The sequence below is a fragment of the Chiloscyllium plagiosum genome, chromosome 4 (assembly GCF_004010195.1).
Source record: "Chiloscyllium plagiosum isolate BGI_BamShark_2017 chromosome 4, ASM401019v2, whole genome shotgun sequence".
In the NCBI taxonomy this organism is placed as follows: Eukaryota; Metazoa; Chordata; class Chondrichthyes; order Orectolobiformes; family Hemiscylliidae; genus Chiloscyllium; species Chiloscyllium plagiosum.
The window spans coordinates 95,691,360-95,717,963 of record NC_057713.1 but is presented as its reverse complement, the minus strand read 5'-3'; the positions used below and the strand labels follow the sequence as shown (position 1 = coordinate 95,717,963).

Here is a 26,604-nt window from a genome sequence, read left to right as displayed (position 1 = left end):
TATACTTTGTAGCTAATTGCTGACAAGTACAGAACAAATGCTGTAATCAACGTGCACTCTCACTGTGGGTGTTGCTAGTAAGACTTTGTTCATAATATTTTCCAGTTGCCCATTTTAGATGGATGTAACATATTCTTTGGCTGCCATTTTAGAGGCATTATTACCAGAATTCTGACAGATATCCTCGATCACTTCAGTAAAACAAATGATCTGTTCATCGCAGTGCTGTTTGTTGTGAGCTGGCTGTGTGCAAATTGGCTACTGTTGTTCCAGCAGTACAACTGGGAACAGAGTTCAAAAATACTTGATTGGCTGTAATAGCACTTCTAAGAAAATTGAAACACGCTGTAAGTGCACACGTTCTCTCTTGCATGAAAAACTGACCAATGCACTGTGTTCCAAGCAATGAAATTTTAATGCATATCACCACCAGCTCTTCATAGTTCCAGTACCCAAGTAGTAAAAGGCTTGAACTGCTGAGCATGGCCCACTCCACCCTGATGGTCAACATCTTGATGTAGTGTACGTGGGTGGTAGAGGCTTCGATGAAAAACTGGACGTAGTAGGACAAGTGGATTGCTCTGCCGACAGTATTTGAAGTCCATGTTCAAGATTTATGGTTCAGGAAGAGGTTTATGGAAGTAAAACTGCCAGCAACAATCTTTCAACAGTTGATGCTGACAGTTTGAGGAATAATTATTTTGCAAAGTCAGCAAAATCATGGAGCAGTTGCAGTTGTTGGATGACTCATTCATCTGAAGTTTTGGTATGTGCATAAATTAATCAAACGACAACAGCAGACTGCCATATAATGGCTAGATTCTCATCGGCTGCCCTTACTAATCCCACAGTGTCCATTGATATTATACAGGAGGGATCAACACCTTTACCCACACCAGTGGCTGTTTTTCTCCTTTTCCTAAAGTCAGAAAACAAGATAAACAGAAGTTTGATCTTCTCTCTTCCTCACAAGCCTTAAATTTCAGTGTCACTTACTGAGTGGGTTTATTTACGAGCAAAAGCTATAAAAAGACCCGAGTTATCTAAATTTATTACCCATATTTCCATAACAAATCAGTTAGCAATTGTCAGCTGATTTTTCTTTTCAAAGGCTTGCAAAAAATAAAGGATTCCTCGAAGCTGAAAGAAGCTAAAACTGTTCTCTTTTTTTCCAAATAACATGAAAGGAAAATGTCAAGCATTGGCACTTGATGTTCTGCAAATCCAGGCTTGTTGCAAAGGTGAGGAGATGAGTTTTTAGTAATGTAGCCAGCTCTTTTTCAGAGAAAGTACATTTTAATGCTTTCAGGGCAGGAGTGTCCTGTTCACTGCTATGTTTTAATCAAGATAATACTAAGTATAAGTACTTGTCTTTTAACTGAATCGCTCAGTGGATGTCATTAGTGGCAATGCCAGCATTTGTTGTCCTTCCTTAATTACCCCTGAACTGAATGGTCTGCTGGACCATTTCAGAGTACAGTTAAGACTCAACCACATCACCTTGGAGTCACGTGTAGTTTGGACTGGAAAGGCTGGAGGATTTCCTTTCCCATCAGAAATTAAAGCATCAACTTTTTCGTACTACAACAATTAATGATCGTTTTTATGGAGACTAGCTTTATGTTCCAGATTTTTTAATTAGTTGAATTTTAAATTCCACCATTGCAAAACTCCTTGGGTGACAGCAAATGCAACAAGCAGCTGGCAGTTGATGTTCACCACTCAGAGCAAAATCTTACCTATGGTGTTTTAGAAAATATTTTTAGCTATCAAATAAATCAAGCCAAGTTGGACTGTAGAGGTTCAAGAAACAGCTCACAGCTACCTTTTCAAGGACAAATAGGGACGGGCAATAAATGCTAGCCAGCCAGCAACACCCACAAATGCTTTTTTAAAAAAAAACCCAAATTCTTTTACTTGTTTCCTCTGAACATTAACCTAGGCTTCTAAATTACTAGTCCAGTGACATTACCACTACACCCCCATCCTCCTTGTTGACGATAGGATTATCCCATCTATTCTAAAAGCAGAAGGCTGCGTTTTATAACAATTGTCTTAACATGGATCATCAATGAAACCCAAGATATACTTTAGCATAAAGTGGCATGAACATACTGGCGTATGGGGTAATGCAGATCATTACCCCATACGGCAGTATACTGCGGTTTTTCCTTAATATTGATGCCAGGAGAATTAATGCACTTGAGATGTCTTTTATTCCTTAATCTCTGTTGAATGTGTATTTTGCTGGATTTTACTTTAGAAAACAATGGCGAGACCAATAGCACAAATTGCACAGTAGCTTGCAGTGAGTTCAGATGTATGGTTATAAGTGGAAAATCAGGATGTTGCCTTTGAAGCTGTCCTGCTCCAATGTAAATGTTATGTCGAGATCTGTATCCCCAATTAAATACATTGAACTGCTTGAAGTTGCTGCACTGATGTCACAGATTGACTAAACATATCACAAAATGTTAGGGTTTGTCTATCCAGTGTGGATACCCTTTTATCAGTGCACTAAATCTTAATTACTAGCAAGCAACCTATCTAACACTGAAAATTAACTTTTATATGTGAGGAGTATCATTTCTAAAGGTATTAATTATTGTTGGAGACTAGTTTAGAAAATGAATTAAGTTTTACCCATTCCTCTAGCTTTTATTTTAAATCTCTGACTGAATTTAGCTTTTCTTAACTCTGTTTATTTGTTTTCCTCACCTGATTTCACATCAAATTCAGTATTCTATTAATTTCCTGTTTAGGACTCTGTGCTGCTCATTATTCATCCTTTCAGTTGGTTCAGGAAACGCTCAGATACTGGTTCTCTTCACGTGAATCCGCCATCCCCTGTAGAGGGCATCATGAAGTTTGGGAGGGTTGGCTGACAGGAATTCCAGTGCAAAACTCCTTGGGCAAGAACAAATATAACAGCTGGCAATTGATGTTCACCACTCAGAGCAAAATCTTCCCCATTGTGTTTTAGAAAATATTTTGCAGCTAACAAACAAATCAAATCAGGCTATGACAGTTTTGCAATTACTAGACATCTGTCAATGAAACTATCTACTCTTTTATCAGTCAACAATATGTTTGATATATCTACATTTCGAAAAGATAACTTGCCTTCATGTAGTGACATTAACAAAGTAAACTATTCAAAGGTGTTTCACATTGACTGTCATCGGGCAAAGATTGACACTGAGCTACATAAAGAAATATCAGGAGAGGTGGAACAATAGCTTGGTCACAGAGATGGGGTTTTCATGAGTGTCTCTGAAATGAGCAAAATTAGGAAAAGAATTCCAAAGATTAGGCTCCCAGCAGTGCAGCAGTAATTGTGGATCTCTGGAAAACCGATCTAAGAAGATCAAAAAAAGATGCTGGACATAAAAAGAAAAATTGTGTATCCTGCAAATCTGAAATATAAACTGAAAATGTTAAATGGTCAACTAACTTTGAAGAGGAAGGCTGATCAATCCCATTTCAGGGATTTATTGTTGTCAGATGTACCTAAATACAGTGAAAAGTTCTGTTTTGCCAGCAGTACAGGCAGATCATAGCAAACAAGGACACATCGATCATAGGGTGCTTAGCAGAGTGAGGCCTACAAGTTACAGTTGCACAGGAGGTGCACAAAAGCAAGATCAACATTAGATTTGAAATTAGTGAGGATCATTCATCATTCTAAAAACAGTAGGGAAAAAGCTGTTCTTCAACCTGTTGGGATGTGTGTTTAAGCTTCTGTATCTCCTGCCTGATGGAAGAGAGTTGGAGAGTGGTGGGAGGGGTCTATGATGACATTGGCAGCCTTTTCACTGTAACAAGAAATGCAGATGAAGTCTGTGGATGGGAGGCTGGCTTGTGTGATGGTGTGGACTGTAAACACAACCTTTTGTAGCTTCTTACAATCCCAGGCAGAGCTGTTGCCATACCAAGCTGTTATGCACATAGATAGAATACTTTCTACGGCATCTGCAAAAGTTGGTGAGGGTCCTTATGGACATAATGAGGTTCCTAATCCACCTGAAGAGGAGGAGGCCTTGTTATGCCTTCTTGACTGTTGCATCTACGTGGGAGGGCTAGGATAGATGGTTGGTTATTATTATGCCTAGGAACTTGACCCTCTCAACCCTCTCCATTTTAGTTCCATTGATGTAGACAGGGGCTTGCCTCCTCCTGCCCAAAATGTTAGCTGAGCTTTTTCCGTCAGCTATTGAATGAGCGGCTATCTCTAGTACTGTACTTGCCAATGATAAGTTTAACTGTACCCATCTATAAAATTAAGTTTCCCTGTTACAGGAAATATATTATTAAGCTGGAGAAGGTTTAGAAAATGTTTACCAGGATGTTGCCAGATATGAAGGGTTTGAGTTATAGGGAGAGACTGGATAGGCTGGGACATTTTTCGTTGGAGCACAGGAGGTTGAGGGGTGATCTTATTTATAAAATCATGAAGAGTATAGATAAGGTGAATGGCAGGGGTCTTTTCCCTCGCAGGGGTGGGTGGCATTTCAAATTTGGGGGGGGGGCATATTTTTAAGGTGAGAGGAGAAAGATTTTAAAAAGACATGAGGGACAACTTTTTTTAAACACAGAACGTGGTTCATGTATGGAATGAACCTACAGTGGAAGTTGTAGATGTGGGTACAGTTACAACATTTAAAAGAAATTTGAATAAAGAAATGTTTCGAGGGATATGGGCCAAGTGCAGGCAGGTGGGACTGGTTTAGGTTGGGATTATGGTTGGCATGGAGTGGTTGAACCCTGTGCTGTATGACTCTATTGACTCTAAAAGAAGAAGAAATTTGAAATACGGTTCTTAGCAACTTTAAGGGTCTTCCATTTGTGAAAGTTGCAGTTACGTTTTTTGATATTTGTAATATGAGTAGAGATTTGGAATTAAACACAGTGCCACCTAAAGGTGCAAGTCCATGTCTTCATTTGGCCATATTGTACTGATTATTATTAATTAGTGAAATAATTAATTTTAATGAGTTTCTATTGTTTTGGAATTATATGTTGAGGCACCAGACTGAGAATAATCTTCTGCTGCAGTGAAAGTAAAATAGGCACCTTCCTTTTCGAAGGCCAAGGAATGCATGTGTGATTTGTAGTAGGCTGCATACAAGTGTCACCCCAGGTTCTAGTCAGATTGGAAATAATTGGAGAATTCCCTGGTCAATCATTTCTGGAGATCACAATGCTGTAGCTACTAGGATTGATTTTATGCACATCATTTGTATTTTATGACTCCTCCACTTGGCGCATTTCACTCGACAAATAATCCTGCACTTATCCAGAGATATTGCTGCAGATTTGGTCATGTGTTCTGTTTGTTGTAGTTTGCAGAGCCTCAAATTAAATAAACTCTGATCTCTATGAAATATGTACACTGTTTGCCAGAGTTTCCACTAAACCCTCCATCTCTGATACACACAATGGCATCAGCTTAAAATAAGTTTCTTATGTTACCTTTCTTCACAAATTTGTGAATGTGAACAATTTGTACTTGTCTGTAGCTAATATGTCATGACATATGCAAGCCCCAGTTGGGCATGAAATATCTGGCAGAGTCTTACTTCTGCATTCAGTCACCTACACCCATTACTCTCAACAATTTGAGGGCAAACTACAGCTTCAGATGTACTCCTCCTGTCTGACATCCAGTGCAAAGGAGGAGAGTCTGAACACTTGTCCAGTTCTAGCTGTGTGTCTTACCTTCCGTTACAACAGTGACTATTCTTCAAATAATTAAATTGGGACATCCTGAAGTAATTAAAGACTTTTTTGTTTCCATTGTTAATGCTATTATCACATAACACCTTGTGCCTCAAGCTCACCAAGTTTATGACAGTACCTTGTACATTACTGTACATCCAACTCAAATCAACATCTTTTTTGGCAATATCACTAATTTTAATTATTCTTCTTTCTGATAGGAATATAACTTCACTGTTTTCCTCCTTCCTGTCCTACTCTGCTTTGCAGTCTTGTGTGCTGTTGCCAGTTTTCTGATCTTTCCCCTTTGCCATCTTCATTTAAGCCCTCTTGCACCATTCAAGCTATTGTACTGGTCCCAGATCTATTCAGATGGAACCCATTATTCTCAACATCTCTCTCCACTACTAGAATTGGTTCCAATGTTTAAAGGGTTTAGAGTTTAAAGCCTTCATTTCGATATATCCAGGCAGGTCTTGCAATCATTTTGTCATATTCATCCACTGAATACTGCATGGAGCCAAGAGTTGTATGACTATCTTCTTTTGTCTATCACAATTGCTGAAACTCTGTCTACAGTATCTCGATTTTCTTTCTTTCTTTGTTATATATCTAACATGGAATACAAACTTTAGTTGTTCCCTTCCCCTGTTCAAAATCAGTGCAGACACAATGGGCCAAATGACTTACTTCAATGTTTCTGTACCTGAGAACAGTTCTCATCCAGATACCCGTGTCAGAGGGTCAAGATGCCAGAAAGGGTCTGGTACCCAGTAAAAGTTATCAACAGGACTGGAAGCAATAGGAAATGTTATTTAACAAACAAAAAAAAGTTTTATTTCACCAAACCAAGCCTATTCTCTTTTTAAACAAGCCTTTATGGACTTGAAAGCAAATTTTATGCATCACCTATGACTGGAAGCGTGTATAAATCCTACAGGACACTCATAATTTCTCCCAAAGAGCGTAATGAATCAGCAAATTGTTCAGTAAAGGTGATTTCTGTCCCTGAGCTGCATTACTTTGTTATTAGTGGATTAGCATGAGCAGGAGCCTGTGTAGAAATCTGACAAGTTTGTTGCATCTATAAAACTTTAATTTGAAGCTCATCTCTTGGGACTGAGACAAGCAACACATAGTGTGCAAAGCAAATACTTGTTTATGGACCATTCCGACTTTGTTCACAAGCAGATTGATTAGCAATATTAACACAATTATCCTGCAACCTCTCCAGTCCCATGAGTATGAAATAGCTAGAAACAAAATGAATGGACCTGGTTGGAGAACAACATTAATTATAAAGGTTTTGAAGGCAACAGTAGAGTAATCTCTCTGGGACATAAATGAACCAAACATTTGATTGAAACAGTTAGCAATCATAAAACTGCAGTCGAGGTTAAATTGTTTTGAGCTATGGAAATGAACATATTAAAGGTTATATTTCCAACTGCGAGGCAGTTGAGCCATGCCACCATTCAGTGACTCCATGGCAGAATTATGTGACGCAGGAAGAATAGGTCTAAAATGATTGCAGCATCATTAACAAAAGCAAAGGCAGAAGAAGACATTTCACAGCAGGAGGTTTGTGAAGAAGAATAAAGACATGGAGAGAGCTCATTAAGGATGAATCAGAGACCCACAAACATTTGAAGCAACTAAGTGTGGAATGTATCTAGCATCTAATGACTCTGTTATAAACTGAAAATGATCTACAGTCAAGTCACTGCTCCAGGTTAAAACACCCAATGTTTCCAAAAGAATTACTTTCAGAGTTTTCCAGGGAGAAATTACCCTTGAGTGCACATGCTGATTTGCCAAATGAATACATGGGATATTAACATAATGTCAAATTTATAGCAAAGCAACAGGCCATTTGGCCCAATCAGTTCATGTTGGTATTTATGCCTCCTGTCAACTTACTTTACCTAATCTAATTATCATAAACTCTACCCCTAGGTACTCCAGTAGCTTCTCCTTAAATCTACACTCCTCACCACGAACACTTCCTGTAGTACTGAGTTCCACATTCTCAGCATTCTCTGGGAAAGAGGTTTTCCTGAATCTCAAATTAGATACATTGGTGACTATCTTATATTTATATCTGCACTAAATAGGTGTGCATGCACATGCTTAGCCACAGATAATTTGAATAGAGTTTAGGATACCTTATGCTGGTTTTGATATTAAGCTTACAGTATTAGCAAACTATATGTAAACTGCAGATATTGATGCAAATGAAGACTAGGAAAGTGCAAGATTATATCTACCAATCTGCTAGCTCTTAAAGAAAACCTACTGCTGATGAAAAGTTATTGTAAATAACACGGGTAAGAATACAATACAAAAGGTCCCATTCTTGTTTTAAACAAAAACAGAGAATTCTGTAAATTCTCAGCAGGTCAGGCAGCATCTGTGCAGTGAGAAACAGTCAATATTTCAGGTTGAAGGCCTTTCATCAGCACAGGACAATCTTTGTGAAGCGAAGATTTGAAGCAAGCATGGAAATAGGGAAGGGCTGGTGAGTTCAGCGTGGGATTCAAACCATGTTGTAGCTGAGGTAGATGCTGGGCCTAACACTTCATCCTCCATTCAGTAAAACAAAACTTACAAATTTGCTGTGGTTTGGAAAATAATTGCCAAAAGTCTCTTGTCGGATGGGGAGCTCAAGAAGATGAAAAGACAGAGAGGACAGAACAAATGGAAAAGCCTGTGAAAGGTTCAAACATTGTGAAAGACAGAGAGATTAAATGACAAAAGGGACAAGTGGTAGGAGGATAGATATGGAAACAGGATAGGTCCAAAGGAGGTGTAAACAGGAAAGCAAAATCATCACCAACAATTTTTCAAAACAAAATGAAGACACAGATTGAACTCGATGTTGAGTCCAGAAGACTGGAAAGTGTCTAATGGGGAAGGATGAGGTGCATTCCTGGAATTCCATCAGAACACCATAGGAAGCTGAGGACAGGGCATTCAGAGTGGTTGGGCAGGGCCAAATCATTCAAATGACGGGTGAACAGAAACCTGGGCAACCCTTGGAGGGAGAGTGGTGGTGTTCTATAAAGTGATCATTCAATCGGAAACCTTGCTTAATCCTTATTCCTATATTACAGCCGTGACATGACATTGAAAGTGATTCCTTGGCTGTGAAGCATTCAGAGGTCTAGATATTGTGAAATATGCTATATAAATGTAAATCTTTTTTTTAATCTATTCAATTATCATTTCCAACACTATTGCATATATCCTCATCCCCTTGCAAATACAATATCTCTTGCTGTCTCCATTTCATTTCAGAGTAGCATGATAGGTATTAGGCTGTTCTAGCACAGACTTAATACCAACATTATAGAATCCCTTCAGTGTGGAAACAGGCCATTTGGCCCAAAACATCCACAACCAACCCTCTGAAGAGTGACCCACCCAAACCCATTCCCCTACCGCTCTACTTTCCCCTGACTGGTGCACCTGACCGATACATCCCTGAACACTATGATCAATTTAGCATGGCCAATTCAACTAACCTGCACATGTTTGGTCTGTGGGAGAAAGCCCATGCAGACACAGGGAGAATGTGCAAACTCCACACAGGTAGTTGTCTGAGACTGGAATCGAACCCAGATCCCTGGTGCTGTGAGGCAGCAGTAATAACCACTCAGCCACCACGCCGATATGATGGTCAAATGGCCTGCCCCTATGACTTGAACAAATTTACTTCATCTGCTTCCACAGAAAACATTTGCTAGAGCTTTATGAATTGTGATGAAAAGCTTTTGCTGTAACTTGTTGCTCAGTGGATTCCATACGTATTATAAACTATTTTCAATTTGCAAGAGAGGTGGTGGCACGGTTGCTCAGTGGTTAGCACTACTGCCTGACAGGAGTGGGGACAGCCTCTGGTGACTGTCTGTTCTGGAGTTTGCACGTTCTCCCCATGTCTCTGTGGGTTTCCTCCAGGTGCTTCAATTTCCTCTCACAGTCCAAAGATGAGCAGGTTAGGTGGATTGGCCATGCTAACTTGCCCATTGTGTCTGGGAATATGCAGGCTAAATGGATTAGCCATGGGAAATGTTGGGTTACAGGGATAATGTGGATGGGATGCTTTTTGGAAGGTCAGTGTGGACTCGATGGGTTGAATGGCCTGCTTCTACACTGTAGGAATTCCACATCCACAACTGCACTCACCTCTCCTCTGGTTTCCATCCATTTGCTGCTGAAATGCATTTTCATGTCTTTGTTAGCTTTAAATGTGACTTTTCCAATAGATCCATGGCTGGTCTCCCACATCTTCCACATCTATTTACCTTAAAGTTTAAGATCATCTTAAATCCTAATGACAATATCCTAACTTCAAACTCCCTCCCCCACCCTACTCCCCAAACAAGACCTGCCTATTCTGTGCTTACTGATTTATATTTATTGACTCCAGCACCTTGATTTTTAAAATTCCCATCTTTGTTTTCTAATCCCTCCTAATCCTCATCCCCTCCACATCTGAAATCTCCAACCTCAGACCTTATGTGATATTCATGTTCCTCTAAGGCTGGTCTCATGATTTCAGTCATTGGATTTCAGTGATTCAGAACAAAGGGTACAAATTCTGAAAGCTCTGTCTCTCTCTCTCTCTCTTTCTGCTAAAGAAACTCCTTAAAAACAACCATTTGAATATGTGGCTTGGAGTAACATTTTAATTGATTATGCTTTTCTAAAAAGTCTTGGGCCATTTGACTGCATTAAAGGCACTATATAGTGACAATGGAGATCTGGTGACATGGAGTGTAGCATCCCTGCCTCTGACTTAGAAGCTCCAAACTCAAATCCAACCCCAGGACCTGATGGGCAAGGACAGAGTGTTCAAAACATGGCCGAAGAGGTTGATCATCAATCCGTTAATCCTTTCAATTGACGGAAAGCTGTAAGCACAGGAGAGATTCCTGGTCAACCACATGACGGAGTTAACATTGGAGTCTCTACCATCAATATCAATAGGTCCAGACTATAGCAGGAATATAGAAGTGCATGTTGCCATGGCAACATGAATTCCCTGAGTGATCTGTAATGTGCCATCATAGCTACAAGCTGTTGTTGTTCTTGGGCGTTTTCAAAAAGTGAAGAACAATAGCACTGAAAAGTACTTCTTTGATTGTTCAGCTCGGGTTTGTTTACAGCAGTGTTTTGGAGTTTAACTTTCAAATCATGGGGACTCTGGGGCAATTCTAGAGAATTTGGGAAGTTGAACTAATGCTGCAATGGGACACGTTCCCTCAGGGTGATCCAACATTGACCTTCTCCTCTTCAGCTGGAAATAAAACAACCGGAGCAAGGTTCAACAGACCAATTTAAAAACGACCAAGTAGAAAATGGAAATTTAAAATAATAAAAAGAAAGTCAAGCCTATTTCCCTTTAGCTTTAAATCGATGATCAATAAAATGCTGTTGTATGATTCAGTAGTGGTTATGATTCAAACTTACCAGCCCCAGGGATAATAGTGAAACTTTCAGTCTATGCGACACATGTAATGGCAGTACTGTTATGTCCAGACCAGCAGCACAGCACAGATGAGACTAGGGGGCACATAAAACTTTTATTGGCACTATAACAGCTTCTCCAGAAATAAACATAAATCTGATTCATAAAATGTCTAAGTGCTGGGAGTGGAAGAACATTTTAGCTCAAAATGAGTTGGTATGCAAATCAGTCTCAGTCCCCACTTTGCAATCTGGGTCATTTATCTCACTTCTTTCTCAATTCTTTCACATTTTGTGATGCTGTTGTATATATTAGTTGGGTCATGAAGCCAATCGGTATTTTGGTTTTTTGCTTTTATGGATTGAGGACTGAGGACTACTGTCCCTTTTATAACCTGTTCCAAACTTTTCTTTAATCAATACTTAGCATGGCAGTAAGCCAAATTTGCTTTGTTGTTTCAACTTTTGTTCAGTCAATCACACCCTTGCCTTTGTATCTGGTGTTGTGTCTTCAAGGTTTACTCCAGACACTTGAGTGCGTAGTCCAAGCTGATAGTCCCAGTGCCAGTACTGCCATAGTGTGGTACTGTCAGAGGTGCCATCATTTGAGTGACGCAAAAAGGCATTGATCTCATTCCTGATGAGGTGTGAAAGACTGCCCTCTAGGGTAGGTGAGAGAAATCCCACAGTGCCATTTTGAAGACAAGCTGGAGTGTTCTCTCTGGCAATCTGGCCAATATTTATCCCTTAACCAGAGTCATTAAACATAGAGTATCTGATCTTTATGATATAGCTATTTGAGGGAACTTGCGGTGAACGAGAGTGGCTACACTTCAAAGGTAAAGCTTTTTGGGATATCCTGAGGTCATGAGAGGCACTACAGAAATGCAAGTTTTCTTTACTGTGACCGACAGGCAGCTTTACAATACATTAACTGTAAATGATATGGATTACCAAGTGTTGCTGACTGTTCTAATGCATGGTACTATATTTCGATGTAATCAAAACATCTACACCTTAACGCAAAATATTTAAATATACTGAAAATCACTTAAGATTTATAGATCTTGATCACCTTAAAAGTGCATGAGGTGATATTTTCTTTGAATATAATGCCTATGGCCATTAGACTGTATTGAATTATGTTTACTTACTTGGAACCATATACGTAGTTGATAGGTTTTTATGGAAGATCTATAATAACACCCATATCATTAATAAGCTTCAAATTCCTAGGCAATTTCTGATCTATGTGACATTCACACTCCTTCAGGGTCAAACAACATCTTGCAGCCTTCATAAAATGATTAAATATTTTAAACAGATCATGCTTATACATCCATTGTCCCATGAGACTGATACTGTTATCGTTTTTGTCAGTGAGAGTTTCCATCTGCATTTGTCATTCCCACATGCATTTATGAATTATCAATCAGCATGTCAAAATTCAAAGTAACTGATGTTCTTTGGGTAGTTCTTGCGTGGTCTATCTGGAGCTTTTAATCAATGGTGATTTTTATATTCGCAAGTCTCACATAAATCTTGGCTCTTGCTGGCCATATTTTGTATTTTACACAAAAGCTCTGACAGAAACACTGGTTACATTGTCAACGCCCTACCATTGGGCTGAGTAGGGAGCATGGGCATTTTAGGGAGATTTTGGTGAAATGTCACAGAGGCAAGTAAAGTTTCCAGCTATGACAGCTACAAGAAGAAATCCATCCTGCATGGTAAAATCAGCTCACTGTAATCTGATCTGTCACCTTATATTATGGATATTTATGGAGCGATTCCGATGGGTGGAAGACTGTAAAGAAACAAATTATAGGGCTTGGCTATGCAACAGCAAACCTCAACTTTTGTTCTCAGATCAAATGAGTACTGTACCAAAACTGATCATCTAGAAGCAATGCTAAGCACTCAATGAATTCTGAAACCAGATCTGAGTGGGTAATGAATGTTTTGATGTATTGTTTTGGAATAAACACTGAGATTTCATTTTAAAGTTGGGGTTGTAAGATTTTGCTCCACAGATCAAAATGCAAACCTAACAGTTGAACTATTCTCTAACACAGATAGGAAATCATGGAATGAAAAAATATAAATTGCTAAAAATCCTCAGCAGGTCACGCAGCATGTGGAGAGCTTGGAGTTAGCACTTCAGGTCAAGTGACCTTTCCTCAGAACTAGGGGAAGTGAGAAATGTAACAGGTTTTAGCAAATGAAGAGTGGTGAGCTGGAGGGAAGAAAATGGGAAGATCTGTGATCGGTTGGAACACAGGAGAGATGGGAATGTCAGACAGCACTGTGGCTCAGTGGTTAGCACTGGTGCCTCACATCGCCAGGGACCTGGGTTCGATTTCATCCTTGAGTGACTGTCTGTGGGGAGTTTGCACATTCTCCCCACGCCTTTATGGGTTGCCTCCCACAATACATAGCTGTGCAATTTAGGTGGATTGGCCATGCTAAATTGCCCATAGTGTCCAGGTATGTGCAAACTTGCTGGTTTAGCCATGGGAAATGCAAGGTTACAGGGATGGGATGGGTCTGGGTGGGGTGCTCTTTGGAGCATTGGTGTGGACTCAATGGGCCTAATGGTCTACTTCCACACAGTAGGGTATGTTCCAGTATGTTGCTGGACCAGAGGGAATGATGATGGGACAAACAAAGACACGGAATGCTGGAGAAACTCTGCAGGTCTAGCAGCATCTATGAAGAGAAAAAACAGATTTAATGTGTCAAATCCAGTAGGAGTCCTTTTCAGAACACTCTCCACATCTGCTGACAGACCTGTTGAGTTTCTCCAGCATCCTATGTGTTTTAGATTTCTAACATCCACAGTATTTTGCTTTCATTTTAAAGAAACAAGAACCATGTCTAAGGGAGGTGTGAATGCCAAACGGTGACCAGCTGCTATCTTACAAGGCAGAAAGATTTCAACAAGAAAAGGACACAAAATGGGGACAGAGATTACAATTTGAAATTGTTGAACTCATTGTTGTGTCCAGAAAGCTGCAACATGCCTGATCAAAAAATAAGGTGCAGTTCTTCATGTTTATGGTCAGCATCTTTGGTTTTCGTGGTGGCTCAGTGGTTAGCACTGCTGTCTCATAGCACCAGGGATCCGGGTTCAATTCCAACCTTGGGTGTCTGTGTGCAGTTTGCACGTTCTCCCCATGTCTGTGTGGGTTTCTGCTGTACTGCAGTTTCCTCCGACAGTCCAAAGACATGCAAGTTAGTGGATTGGCCATGCTAAATTGCCCTATAGTGTTCAGGGATGTGTAGGTTAACTGCCTTAGCCACGGGTCCTGTAGGGTTACAGGGATAGGGTAGGGGGATGGGTCTGGGTGGAATGCTCTTCAGAGGATGGGTGTGGACTTGTTGGGCTGAATGGCCTGTTTTCCACACTGTGGGGATTTTATGATATATGATTTCACCTGAGCTGCTGATTATTAGCAGTATTTTCTGTTTTTATTTCAGAATTCCAGCAACGACAATATTTAACTTTTGAAGGACATTATGGTGCAGAGGAAGAGGCCATTTGGCCAATGTACTCATGCTGTCTCTTCAATAGAATAACTTCTTTAATCTCTTTCCTAATACCCTGCAAACTTTTCCTTTTTGGAAGTTGCTCTTTCCATCATCTGTCGAGGAAATTAGTCCAGTTAATCAGAGCTGCCACACCGCCACCCTGGTATTTTTACCCATATCTGTAGCCTCTGGTTACCAACCATCCTGCCATTGAAAACTGCTTCTCCATATCCAATTAAACTTCGAAGATCTTCTGCCACAATGGTTTGCTTTCCTACTTTTGAGTTAAAAGCTGCAGACTCAAGTCCCTAGAAGATGCATTCCTAAAGCCTATAGATCAAATATCAATCTGCCAATCTTTCCAATACATGCCAGTGAAAGCTGGTAAAAGAAGGAGAGTTTTCCGGTCAACCACATGTTGGAAAGAAATTTGGGGCTTCTATTGTCCCTGTTCATAGCACCAGAGTACAACATGCATATTGAAGTGCATGTTGCCATAGCAACGTGGACTCCTTGAGTGAACTTAATGCACCATCGCCACACCCCCATAATGATGAGATGAGACACAATATCTAAACATTGAAAATTACTATCCAGCTATTTTATTAACCCTCTAAAGGTCACATAACATTTCTTCTAAACAAATGTTATAAATCCATCTAATTAAAGCAAGATGATGAATATTAAGAAGTAAATTTTTTCAGTGATTAAATTGTTAACAATCAGAGCTGTTGATAAGCCCAAGATATCACAATAATGTAAGAAATTTTAATTTCATTTTTCATAAAGCAATGACCCCTTTAGTCAGAGGTTATATATTGAAGGTAAGATTTCACCACTGTTCAGTGATTCTGGACTGAAAATTCTGTTTTTTTTAAGCATTATTTTCAAATAATTAGTTGATTACTAGGGCATAACCACATTTACGACTGAAGAAGCCTTGTATGAAGTGTACCCATAGTTGTAATGTAGAAAATGTGACAGCCAATTTGTACACAACAAGCTTCCAAAAGCGACACTGTGAAGGTGACCAGGTGATTTTTTTTTAAAGGGATGTTGATTGAGAAATAAATATTAGCCCGGACACTGGGCATAATGCCCCTTTATTTCTTTAAAAAGAGTGCTGTGTGATGTTTGTCATTGACTTGAGAGTGCTGAAAGTGCTTCAGTTTAAGGTCACATGTGGAAGACAGATCTCAAACAGTGCTGCGCTGGATTGTCATCTTGAGATTTTCTTGTGAACAAGTTTTTGGAGCGGTACTGGAATCTCTCAATTCAGAGGCAAAGGCACTACCAACTGAGCCACCATGGCTGGGGAAGAAAAAGTTAAAAAGGCCCAAAGGCTCCAGTTTATATATTCTATGGACAGAACTTATTTTCACCCCTGTGGTGAGTGAGTTTGATGATAGGAGAGACATTTAAACAGGTGGGAGGGTGGAAAGTGAAGAATCTAGTTATCTCTCCTCTAATTAGGTCTGTGGCAAGAAGACCCATGGACAGCTTGTCATCCAACTGTTTGTGGATCTCCTTATTAAAGCCCATATAAGGCCTCATCCCACAACTACAGAATGCGGACAGGGACTTGACAGGGAAGGCCAAGAATTAAACCCTGTCAGGCTTTCTTGTGGGCTTCCAGGGGAGGAGAGATTTCCTTGTTTGAAGGCACTCCAGTGCCTGTTTGAGGGATTTTCCCTCAGGAGAAAATGGAAAATGCCAAGAGCTAACCCTCAGGGGCTTTGGTGGTAATGTGCTGTTGCCTCTATTGTTAGGCCAGAAGTCCTCGTTTCAAGTCCCACCCACTCCGGAGGTGTATCATACCACACCTCACCAAAACAATTAAAAAGAAGAGCCAGTCTCTGCCCTTTCTGCCAATACCACCCTGCTCCTCCTGGACTTCACCCTACAAAGCCCAACCTAACCACCACTACCCTGTCCCTGGGTCCATTGGTGATCTTCAGCCTCTGATGCCAGTGGGGCTGCAGAATAACAATTAAGTGTCAGTCTCTGACTGGCCAGAAGCTCTGGGATGAAGGGACTTCTGCCCCATGGAACTTGATAATGTGGAAGGTGAGTTGCTGCCCAGTTAAGTGTTTCGTTGGCATTTAATCCAATTGGCTATCCAGAAGAGAGGCAATATTGGATTCTAGCTACTCTCCAGCTAGCTGGTGGGCATCTGCTGCCTCCATTAAATATCACTTGGTTCTTGTACCTTTGTTAAATGCCAACAAGAGTAAATGTTCCATATTCAACTTTATTTTGCAGCTTCCAAAGTCCAAATGCTTTGTTGTATGACTTTTGAAACATTGTATTGTTAACTTGCTACTCCAGAAATATAATCTTTTTATGTATAATCAATTAAGATGCATTTATTGAATAGTTTTGTCAACATTAGAACAATTATTTCACTTTGTGGTCTGAACACAACCTGACAACACAATCTAAATACTTTTAAAATTTACCTGGAATTCATTTAAACCTTCAGGAATTGCAAACAATGTCATTCATGCAATCAGATTGTTGAAATGTTAATAGAGAGAGTACTGATGCTAATTCAATCTATCTTCCAACTGTGCCACAATACTCTTGGCAGTTTAATTTTCTCTCAGAGTGCACTGGTTAATGTGTCTAAAGAAAATTCTTGTTTGCGCTAAGTTAATGTAGTTACTATCGGCACAGTGACATGGGGCAGCATGATGTAATAGTGGTTAGTACTGCTGAGTCACAGCACTAAGGACCCAGGTTCGATTCCAGCATTATCTGTGTGTTGTATTCACATTCTCACCGTGTAAGTGTGGGTTTCTGTGAGGTGTTCTGGTTTCCTCCCACAGTCCAAAGATGTGCAGGTTAGGGTAGATTGGCTATGGGAAATTACTCCATAGTGTTCAGGAATTTGTAAATAGAGGTATACAGGGATAGGGTGGGGGCAGGTCTGGGTGCTCTTCACAGGGCTGAATGGCCTCTATCTGCATTGTAGGGACTCTAAAGTTCTATCCTGACCTGAAAGCAGATGGTTGTCAGAAACCAGCCACTACAGCCCTTATACACTGCTGCAAGAGTTCCTCAAGGAAGAACCCTCCATCAAATTACCTTGAGCTGCGTGACTGTTTCTTGATCATAATGCTAGGAGTGGAGCTGTTAGTTGGTCAACTTCAAGTGTGCATTGTGTTAGTCTCATAGCTAGTATGCAATTTGCATTTATCAGACATGCTCAAAATAACATTAGTGTTACACAACATGTAACCAACGAGTACTCTCAATTTCCATCTTACCAGGCCACTTGCAGCAGAACACACAGAAGTGTGCAAAGATTGTAACCAAATTGTTTGTACTAATGCAGACACAGCACTGCCTTTATTTTTAATATATAGACATATAGGTACCAGGATCTGTAATGGAAGCCTATTGAATCTTTCAATATTACATTACCCACATCTAGTACTTAGTTTATGGAAACTTGCCGAACAAAACTCTATCAACCATAGATTTGAAATTTTCTATGAACACCCAGTTTGAAAGTTTTATTTGGGTGAAGGTTCTATCCCCTTGTTTTGGGCATGTCCTCTCACATGCACACACACACATGGAAATAGTCTCCATGTACCAAATAAACTCTTTCAATTATCTTAAGTACCTCTCTCAGTCTCAATGTTTAAAATAATGTCTGCACCCTTCTGTATAATATGGCTATCCCTCATTTGATTTCATGTTAATGTTCAGAGTTATATCTGAGCATCGATACACTCTAACTCACAACAGAGCATCTCTTGCCATATGTTGCATTACATGGTGTCACAGAGAAAATAAATTGCATTTGCATTGCATTTTCAGCTGGTACAGCTGTTGCAGAACCTTCTGTCTTGTGCTAATCTATGATATCACGTCTGAAGCAACACCCAATTTTATCATCTAGGATGCAAAAAGAAAATTGGTGTTTTAATGGAATCTAAAACTGAAAATAGCTGTCTGCTGTTTTAGAGGTAGGCAAGTCGGAAATATACTGTATGGATCTAGAAAATGTGTTGCTCACAAAATAGCTGTCCCACCATTCTTCAACAGATTTGATTGACTTAGATCCACAATGTAGGAGTGGCCACAAGTCTATCCTTTCAAATATGGCATCTCCTGTATAGGAGATAACCAGGAGAGATGGAATCCATCGGGGTCTGAGTGATTTGGGCTGCAGCGAGAGGAATGTCAGAATTGGGTGAGAAGTCGAGTGAGGCACATCACGATATTGATGTCATCTCACCCCATCTTTCATGCTTTTCATAAGCAACGTGGTGATATTTTCACCAGGCAGCAGCAGTTTCCCGTGGGCGGTGATTAATGCTTTTAAACGTCGGTGTTGATGGCCCAACCTGTGTCATTAATATTCGAGTTGCGACCTTACCAAACTTGCCATCAAACTGAACATCGGGTAAACCCAACACGAAAACTGAGCGGGTGCTTGGTGGGCTGAGCTTGGCTCTTGCTCCAAACAACCTTCACGTTGCACGTTGGGCACAAGCATCTCAGGTCAGTCTCCATGGGTACTGACCATACATATCCCATGTTGTGCGCTCAGGGACATGTGCCCAGCTCATGGACTGGACCAGGCTGCATCTCTGGGCTCTTCACTCTCTAATTGCACTCACTCACCTGAGCCTACCTAGTTGCACGCAGCATCCCGTTTTTGCATTTCCTTGCCCTGCCTATTGCATGTATCCCCCCTCAACCAGGGACACCAGGCTCACAGTCATACTGTCTTACCTTGCCATTTAACAGGAGCAGTTCTCGTTCCTTTTCCAAGAAAAGATATTATTCCATTGGAGGCAGTTCAGAGAAGTTTCACCAGGATGATCCTCCGTATGGGGGGATTATCTTATAAGCAAAGATTATACAGGCTGGAACTCGACTGACTGGAGTTTAGAAGAATGAGAGATGATCTTATTGAAACCTATTGGGACTTGACAGAATACATACTAAGAGAATATTTCCCCTCATGGGAGAGTCTAGGATCAGAGGGTATCATCTTAGAATAAAGATGCACCAATTTAAGACTGAGATGAAAAGAAATTTCTTCTCTCAAATGGTTGAGTGCATTTGGAACTCCTTGCTGCAGAGAACTGTGAGACAAAGTGTTTGTGTATATTTGAGACAGAGACAGATAGATTCTTGATCAGAAGGGGAATTAAGGGTTACAGAGAAAATGTAGGAAGGTGGACATGAAGAACATTGGATCAGCTAAGAACTGGCTTAAAGTGCTAAGCAGTCTACTCCTGTTACTATTTCTTATGGTCTTACGTGAAGCGTGGGGTGAGGTTTTACTGACCTGCATGAGGCAGTGGTCTGGTAAAATTGCAGCTCACTGTGTCAGATTGGCTTCCTGACTATATCTTGCCTTCAGGGAATTTTACCAATGGTGAGAATGGGGTTGGATAGGCTGCCCATCCAGAGACAGTTTGTCAGGCATTTTGCTATTGCTAAGTGTGGAGCTACTAACATTAAGAATGTACAAAAGGCCAGAACTGGAGGAGAGCAGTTATCTCAGAAGGTTGTAAGGAGGTTACAGAAATTGGGAGGGGAGAGGTCATTGGAGACTTTTGAGTTAAGGATGTGAGCAGTTGGCAGAGTCTCCTGGGGAAGAAGATGAAAAGCTCAGTAAGAAGTTACTAGGTTTTAAATGAAGGTACTGCTGAGAGACACAAAATTAAGATATGCTTCTGATGATTGGGACTCTTACTTTATAAGGGCAATATAAAGATTACCTATTTAAGGGTGGCACAGTGACTCAGTGGTTAGCACTGCTACCTCACAATGCCAGTGACCCAGGTTCAATTCCAGCCTTGGGCAACTGTGTGTGTGGAGTTTGCATATTGTCCCCATGTCTGCATGGGTGTGCTCTTGTTTCCTCCCACAATCCAAAGTTGTGCAGATTAGGTGAATTGGCCATGCTAAATTGCCCATAATGTTCAGGGAAGTGTAAATTAGGTGCATTAGTCAGAGGAAATGTAGAGTAACAGGGGAATGGGTCTGGGTGGGTTATTCTTCGGAGGGTTGGTGTGGACTTGTTGGGCCTAATGGTCTGTTTCCACATGATAGAGGTTCTATGATATAATACAAGAACATTTTGTTGTCTCAGTGAAAAATATATTGTCTATAATTTAAGGCTTTTCCCTTCCTTTATGTCGTCTTTCCTTATGTAGAGAATGATTCAAGAAATTGGGGCCACAACACAATATTCAAATGTATGTAGCAGCAGAGATAAACCTCTCTCCAGCTGATGACCGAGCTTTTCCATTTTGATGTTAAGTTGTCACAGAAATTTGAGGGTATATACATGAGGATCAGCGGTTGGCACAACATTGTGGGCTGAAGGGCCTGTTCTGTGCTGTACTGTTCTATGTTCTATAAGTTATGGCGGCGAGTGTCTTACACAGTGCCGTATTCACCAAGACCCAGTGTGAGTTATGTCACATCATCACCTGCTTCCCAGCTCATTATAAAATGAGGTGTTGCATGAGTTAGTCGCTAAATCACACATGGCAAGTTGGATGATGCTGTCACTTTAAAAAGTTAATTCTCTCCTTGGTTTTTTTTTGAAGAGAGGTCGTAAAAGTAGGAGGTGCCAAAGTGTATAGTTTAACAATGGAAGGGGATCTGCAGCATCTGCAGTCCTCACTTTCTCCTAATGGAAGGGGATTGGTCAGTTCAGGTTGTTTTTCTAATTTGTTTTAGCTGTAGCAGTCACAAGATGTGAGAGTCCAAGGGTTACAAGCTTCAATAAAGAATTCCTCTCACTTTCTGAAATCTCTCTCTAGATGTTGTTCTCTCTTGCCTATAAGAATCTGTGTTTGAATTCAACTTTTTATCAACAAGTGTGTTTATGTGATTTTACTGTACAGTTAATTGTTAATAGTGACTGTATCAGGCCAGTTAAATTAAGTTTCCAATAGTTAAGTTGTTCAAAGTTCCACTTTATTTTGTTTGTGTTTAAATAAATTCTGTTTTGCTTAAAGCTGAGTGGTTTGACCAGCTGCATCCCACCTGCAATATTCACTTCACATCTGTCTTTAAAATAAGAAAAAGTTAGAGTCTAGGCTACATTAAAATATTTTGAAGGAGTCTGGCCTGGTCCATAACAAATGTGAGCCAGAAATTCTCGTCTACCAAATTTAAAAGTCAACTGGACATTGTTTCACTCTCTGCAAGTCAGAAACTTCACCGGAACTAGTTTAAAGAGGTGTTTCCTGCTGAACATGTCCTGTGGCCATTTTTAAAATTCATTCGTAGTGTCAGGGCATTGCTGGCTGGGCTATCTCTTGCCTCCAATCTCCAACTGAATGCCAGAGGTGCTTGCCAAGAAGAGAAAACTGACCCCAGGTTTGCTGATGCAGTGTTACAGATACTGCCAGACACGGTCACTGAAAGAAGGTCCATCTGGTTTCTGAGGGATGGCACCAAGAGAACATCTCTTCAGGCCCACCCAGCTTTGGAGTAGATCAAAGCACACATCAGTCCCACTGAGTTCAGCTCTGCCACTGCACAGGCATCTCACATACAGTCATAGCCTGCAAGCCTCAGCATCACATGCACAATGCACACTCAAAGGCAATAAATGCTGGCCCAGCTAGCAATGCCCTGATCCTATGAATGAATTAAAAAAAAAGGCTACAGGATACATTCAGCAGGAAACAACTCTTTAAACCCAGATCCATGGCTTCAAAATCACACACAGAGAGAGAAAGGGAAAAGGAAACTTTCTAAATGGCATGTCAGTGGTATAGGTGTACAGTCATTGTTGTAGGTTTTATTATACTAAGAGGACATGTGAAGGTTCTCAATTATGATTTATGAAGCAGTTTCCACTGTCAATAGCATGTGTTGTGTTTCAGTCATACACCCTGGAACTTCCCTCAATCAGTAAACTGGATGATTAGAAGTCACTTCATCCAAAGGGAAATGCACTCTAATTTGTGGGATTGTAGTCAATGTGTTACAGGTGAAACTCAGGAATACTGAGGATAACAATAAAGGTCTCTGGGAGGAACCAGGGCTTTGGAATGTCCAGCTGGTGGACTCCACACAAAGCCATCTCACGGGAGTGATGATGGGATCTGTGATGCTTCTATATAAGTCAGGAGGAAACCATTTCTGGGGTTCTCAAGGCTACACTACAACTTTAAAGTTTATGTTTGTGAAGTAAGCAATGGCCAAATCACATTTCAATTTACTATAAGTATGGAGCCAAATGGACGGAACAAACACACACTTTGTAGCCCATAGTACTGGTAATATTGTTAATGAGGATGCTCCGACAATGCAAGAGTACAGTGAAGGCTCATTGCATTCTGAAGCAAGTGAGGGTGTCAATGTACAGAAGAAGCAGTCTCAGGATGTGGGATAACTTCAGTTTTGTTGATGAGGAGTGATCTCAGAGAAGTCGATATGACTTTGGCACAAGGATTATATTAGAGCAAACATTCAGGGGCATGAGGTAGTGTAAGCACTCACTGTCTCACAGCTACTTCAGCACTACTTGTTGTCTCAAAGCAAGGCTACGCAAAGATTTTGGCTTTCACAGAGGTGAGAAGATCAGAGCTCCATTTGAATGAAGAGTCAACAGCTACCTGATGATGGAACAACACTCCAAAAGCTAGTGCTTCCAAATAAACCTGTTGGATTATAACCTAGTGTTGTGAGATTTTTAACTTTGTCCATCTCAGCTCCTCCACATAACTTTTTTTTTGGGTTTTGATTAATCAAATACAAAACCACTCAATTGTTGAGGAATACGACATGTCGCAAGCAGAGATCAGACAACCAGATGTGCAAATCAAAACACAACATGAGCAGAAAACTTCTCTACCCAGCTCAGTCATCCTAAAAGCAGGTGACTATAAGGTTATCTCTGGCCTCTCTGGATCAGTACAGCACTGCTCTTTGTTCATCACATCGATGGTCATTTTTGCTCCATCTCAGAATCCTCACCCTCACCATCCTCCTCAAAACGATTCTTGTCCCACTAGCATCCTCTCCTCTATCAAAACATCTCTCTTTGTGACTGAGATTATGGAGGGTACTACACACTGGTATGAGGTGGGACACTTTCAGTGGTATCCTGCACAGCACTGCCTAATGAGTCAACCCATGAAATTCATTATCAGGGGCCTATGGTCTTTACAATGGCCCTGGTTGAAGCAAGGGCCGGTGTTATGTTTCTCCTTGACAGCAATCTGAGGATTTCTTTGAGATACCATCAGCCAGGAGTGGATAGTCCTTGTCTCCCAGCAACCAGCCTTGTATGGACTGAGGGCCTTCGAAAATGGCTGACGTCTTTGAGTGGTGCAGGATGTAGGCATTATGGCAGCTTCAGGGATATCTGTTGAGGCCTGCAGAATTTGGTGATTGTGGTCACAAGAGATTTGAACATGAGGAAGTGGAATCCTTTTCTGTTGTTGGAGACAGTGGGTTCATGATAAGGTACTCTGATTGCTACATCAGTGCAATCAATTGCACCACGATCCTATGGAAGATCAGGAATGGCTAAGAGTCCTAACTGCCTGACACTATGTCTGGGGTGGGGTGGGAGGTGGGTGGGGGGGGGAGGTGGCAGAAGTGGTGGTGGTGGTGAGAATCCTCTGAATGAAATGGCACTGTCCCTGGACTTGTATTGGACCAACCACCTGATTAACTGTGGTCAAATAGAGGCTGGCGAGCAAGGTTACATGCTCAGCAGCTGCTTGGTCTTTGCAGTCATTTGATGTGAAGCGGTCCCCTCGCCATATAAGGAGGGAGAAGTTCATTGCAAAAGGTTGCCTTGAGAGCAGAAATCTGAGCTTTTGACCTTTGCTTGGTGAACTCATTGCACCCAGCATTATTGTTGGCACCTCAGGGATTGGAAAATTTCACCAATAGTGAGCAGTTGACAGTAGGAGTTGAGGGATTAAGATTTGAAATGAGATTACTGCATGCCCTACTAACCTCCACACTGCCCCCTCTCCGGGATGGACACGAATGTGGACACAGACATAGACACACACCTGACTTCTTGCACTTTGCCATGGAAATGTGATGATATGAACTACTTAGAGTAATTGTAGCTCAGTGGGAGGTCTTACTCATTTCTGAGTCAGAACATTGTGGGTTCAAGTGATATTCTAAAAGGATGAACACAAAATATCTAGGTTGGCACTCCATTACAGTACTGAAGATGTGTTACACTTTTGGAGGTGTAATCTTTTACGTTAGATATTTCACTGAAATTCCATTTGCCCACTCAGATCAACTTAAAAGATCCCACAGTATTGTCTCAAAGAAGAGCAAGTTACTTATTTCACCAACTATACCTTGTGTCTGTTCTTCAGTCAATATCGCTTAACATCAAATATTAAAGAGATAAATACGGGGGATCTAAAATGGCGGCGATCTGAGAAGATCACACTGCAGAGCTTTGCATCGCAGCAGGAGCAGACGGTCCTTTAACCCACCCAACCCAGGTCATCAGGAATTCTTGGGGCTTTGGAAAGACTGTGGAGCCTGAAGAAACATTTAAAAATGGACTTACCTGTATTTTCAGCTGTCTAGAAATGCCTAAAAAGGGAGGAGGAGCATCTGAGGCCTGGCCTGCAGCTCAGCCTGCAGCAGCCTCAGAGCTGATTACTCTACAGGACCAGCTCTCGAAATCTCACAAGATGTTGGGGAAACAGATTGAAGAGAAGCTGGCTCCAGGCTCTCTCATGCTGCAGAAGCATAAGCAGCAGCTGGGAGACCTGGAGAAGAGGATGGATGAGGTGGAGCACAGGGTCACAGCAGTGGAAGCTGATGCCAGTTCATTCAAGGAAGAGATCCAAGCCCTGAAGATGCAGGTTCGCAATTTGCATGACCAAGTGGATGATCTTGAAAGCAGGGGCAAGAGAAAAAACATTCGGATCATCGGTCTGCCTGAGGGTAAGGAGGGTGAGTGGCTTGTGGAGTTTTTTGAAGATTCACTTCCGAAATTCCTTGACATGGAGACTGGCATGAGAGGATTGAAGATAGAGAGGGCTTACCGGGTTGCAGCACGGAGGTCGGGTCTGGGTCAACGCCCTCGTCCTTTCCTGGTGCGGTTCCATCATTACCGGGATAAGGAGAGAGTCATGGAGGCTTCCAGACTCCAGGGGAAGGATCCAAAGGCCCTAATTTACAAGGGGTCTAAGATCATGTTTTTTCAGGACTTTTCAGTGGCAGTGATCCAGAAACGAAAATCGTATGATGATGTCAAGAGAAGATTGAAGGAGCTTAGGATACAGTACTCCCTGAGATATCCGGCAGTGCTTCGGATCATCTTAGACGGATCCATGTATCTCTTTGACACACCGAAGAAGGCAAGAGACTTTATGGACAAACTAATTTAAACAATTGTAGTATGTATAAATATTGTTTCTTGGGTTTGCGTTTATCATTCTGTAAAAGAAATGGAGGAAATCCGGTTGGAGCTTTGTTTTTCCTCTTTTTTTTCCTCTATTGATAATAATTTGGTTCAAACTATGTCTGGCGGTGGTTAAGATGTACATTTTAAATTTCTAAGTTAGGACATACCAAAGGATGGGCGGTGTATTTATTCCACCTTTTTTTTATAAAAGAATTTTTTTTAATTCATTTTGATATTCTATGGGGTGTTTATTCTTTTTAGCTTGTGCTTGTGATGCAGCTCTAGCTGGGAGAAGTGAAGATGGTTGAGATGGTCAGATGCCTATTTATAGGCAGTTCGGGATGGGTAGTTGCCCCCTCCGGGCAGGGGGTGAGTTCCCCTACTCAGCGCTATTGGCGCTTTATATGTTGGCTTATTTTCTGGTTTTTGTTGTTTTTTATTTTTAATAATTTTGTATGTTTGTTAAGTGTAGTGGTTTTAGTTTATGTAGTTTT

General features: G+C 40.9%; 1 protein-coding gene across 5 annotated transcripts in view; it reads left to right on the top strand.

Moving 5' to 3' along the window:
* tshz1 (teashirt zinc finger homeobox 1) overlaps positions 1-26,604 on the top strand; it is a 309,670-nt gene that overhangs the window by 106,817 nt on the left and 176,249 nt on the right. The window contains exon 3 of one of the 5 annotated variants that reach the window (XM_043688644.1): positions 14,668-17,575. The exons of 3 other annotated variants lie outside the window; for them this stretch is intronic. The gene's annotated coding sequence lies outside the window, so the exon portion shown is untranslated. Of the gene's footprint in view, positions 1-1,187; positions 1,207-14,667; positions 17,576-26,604 lie in introns of those variants that run through there. One more of the 5 variants, XM_043688645.1, reaches the window with a different exon arrangement.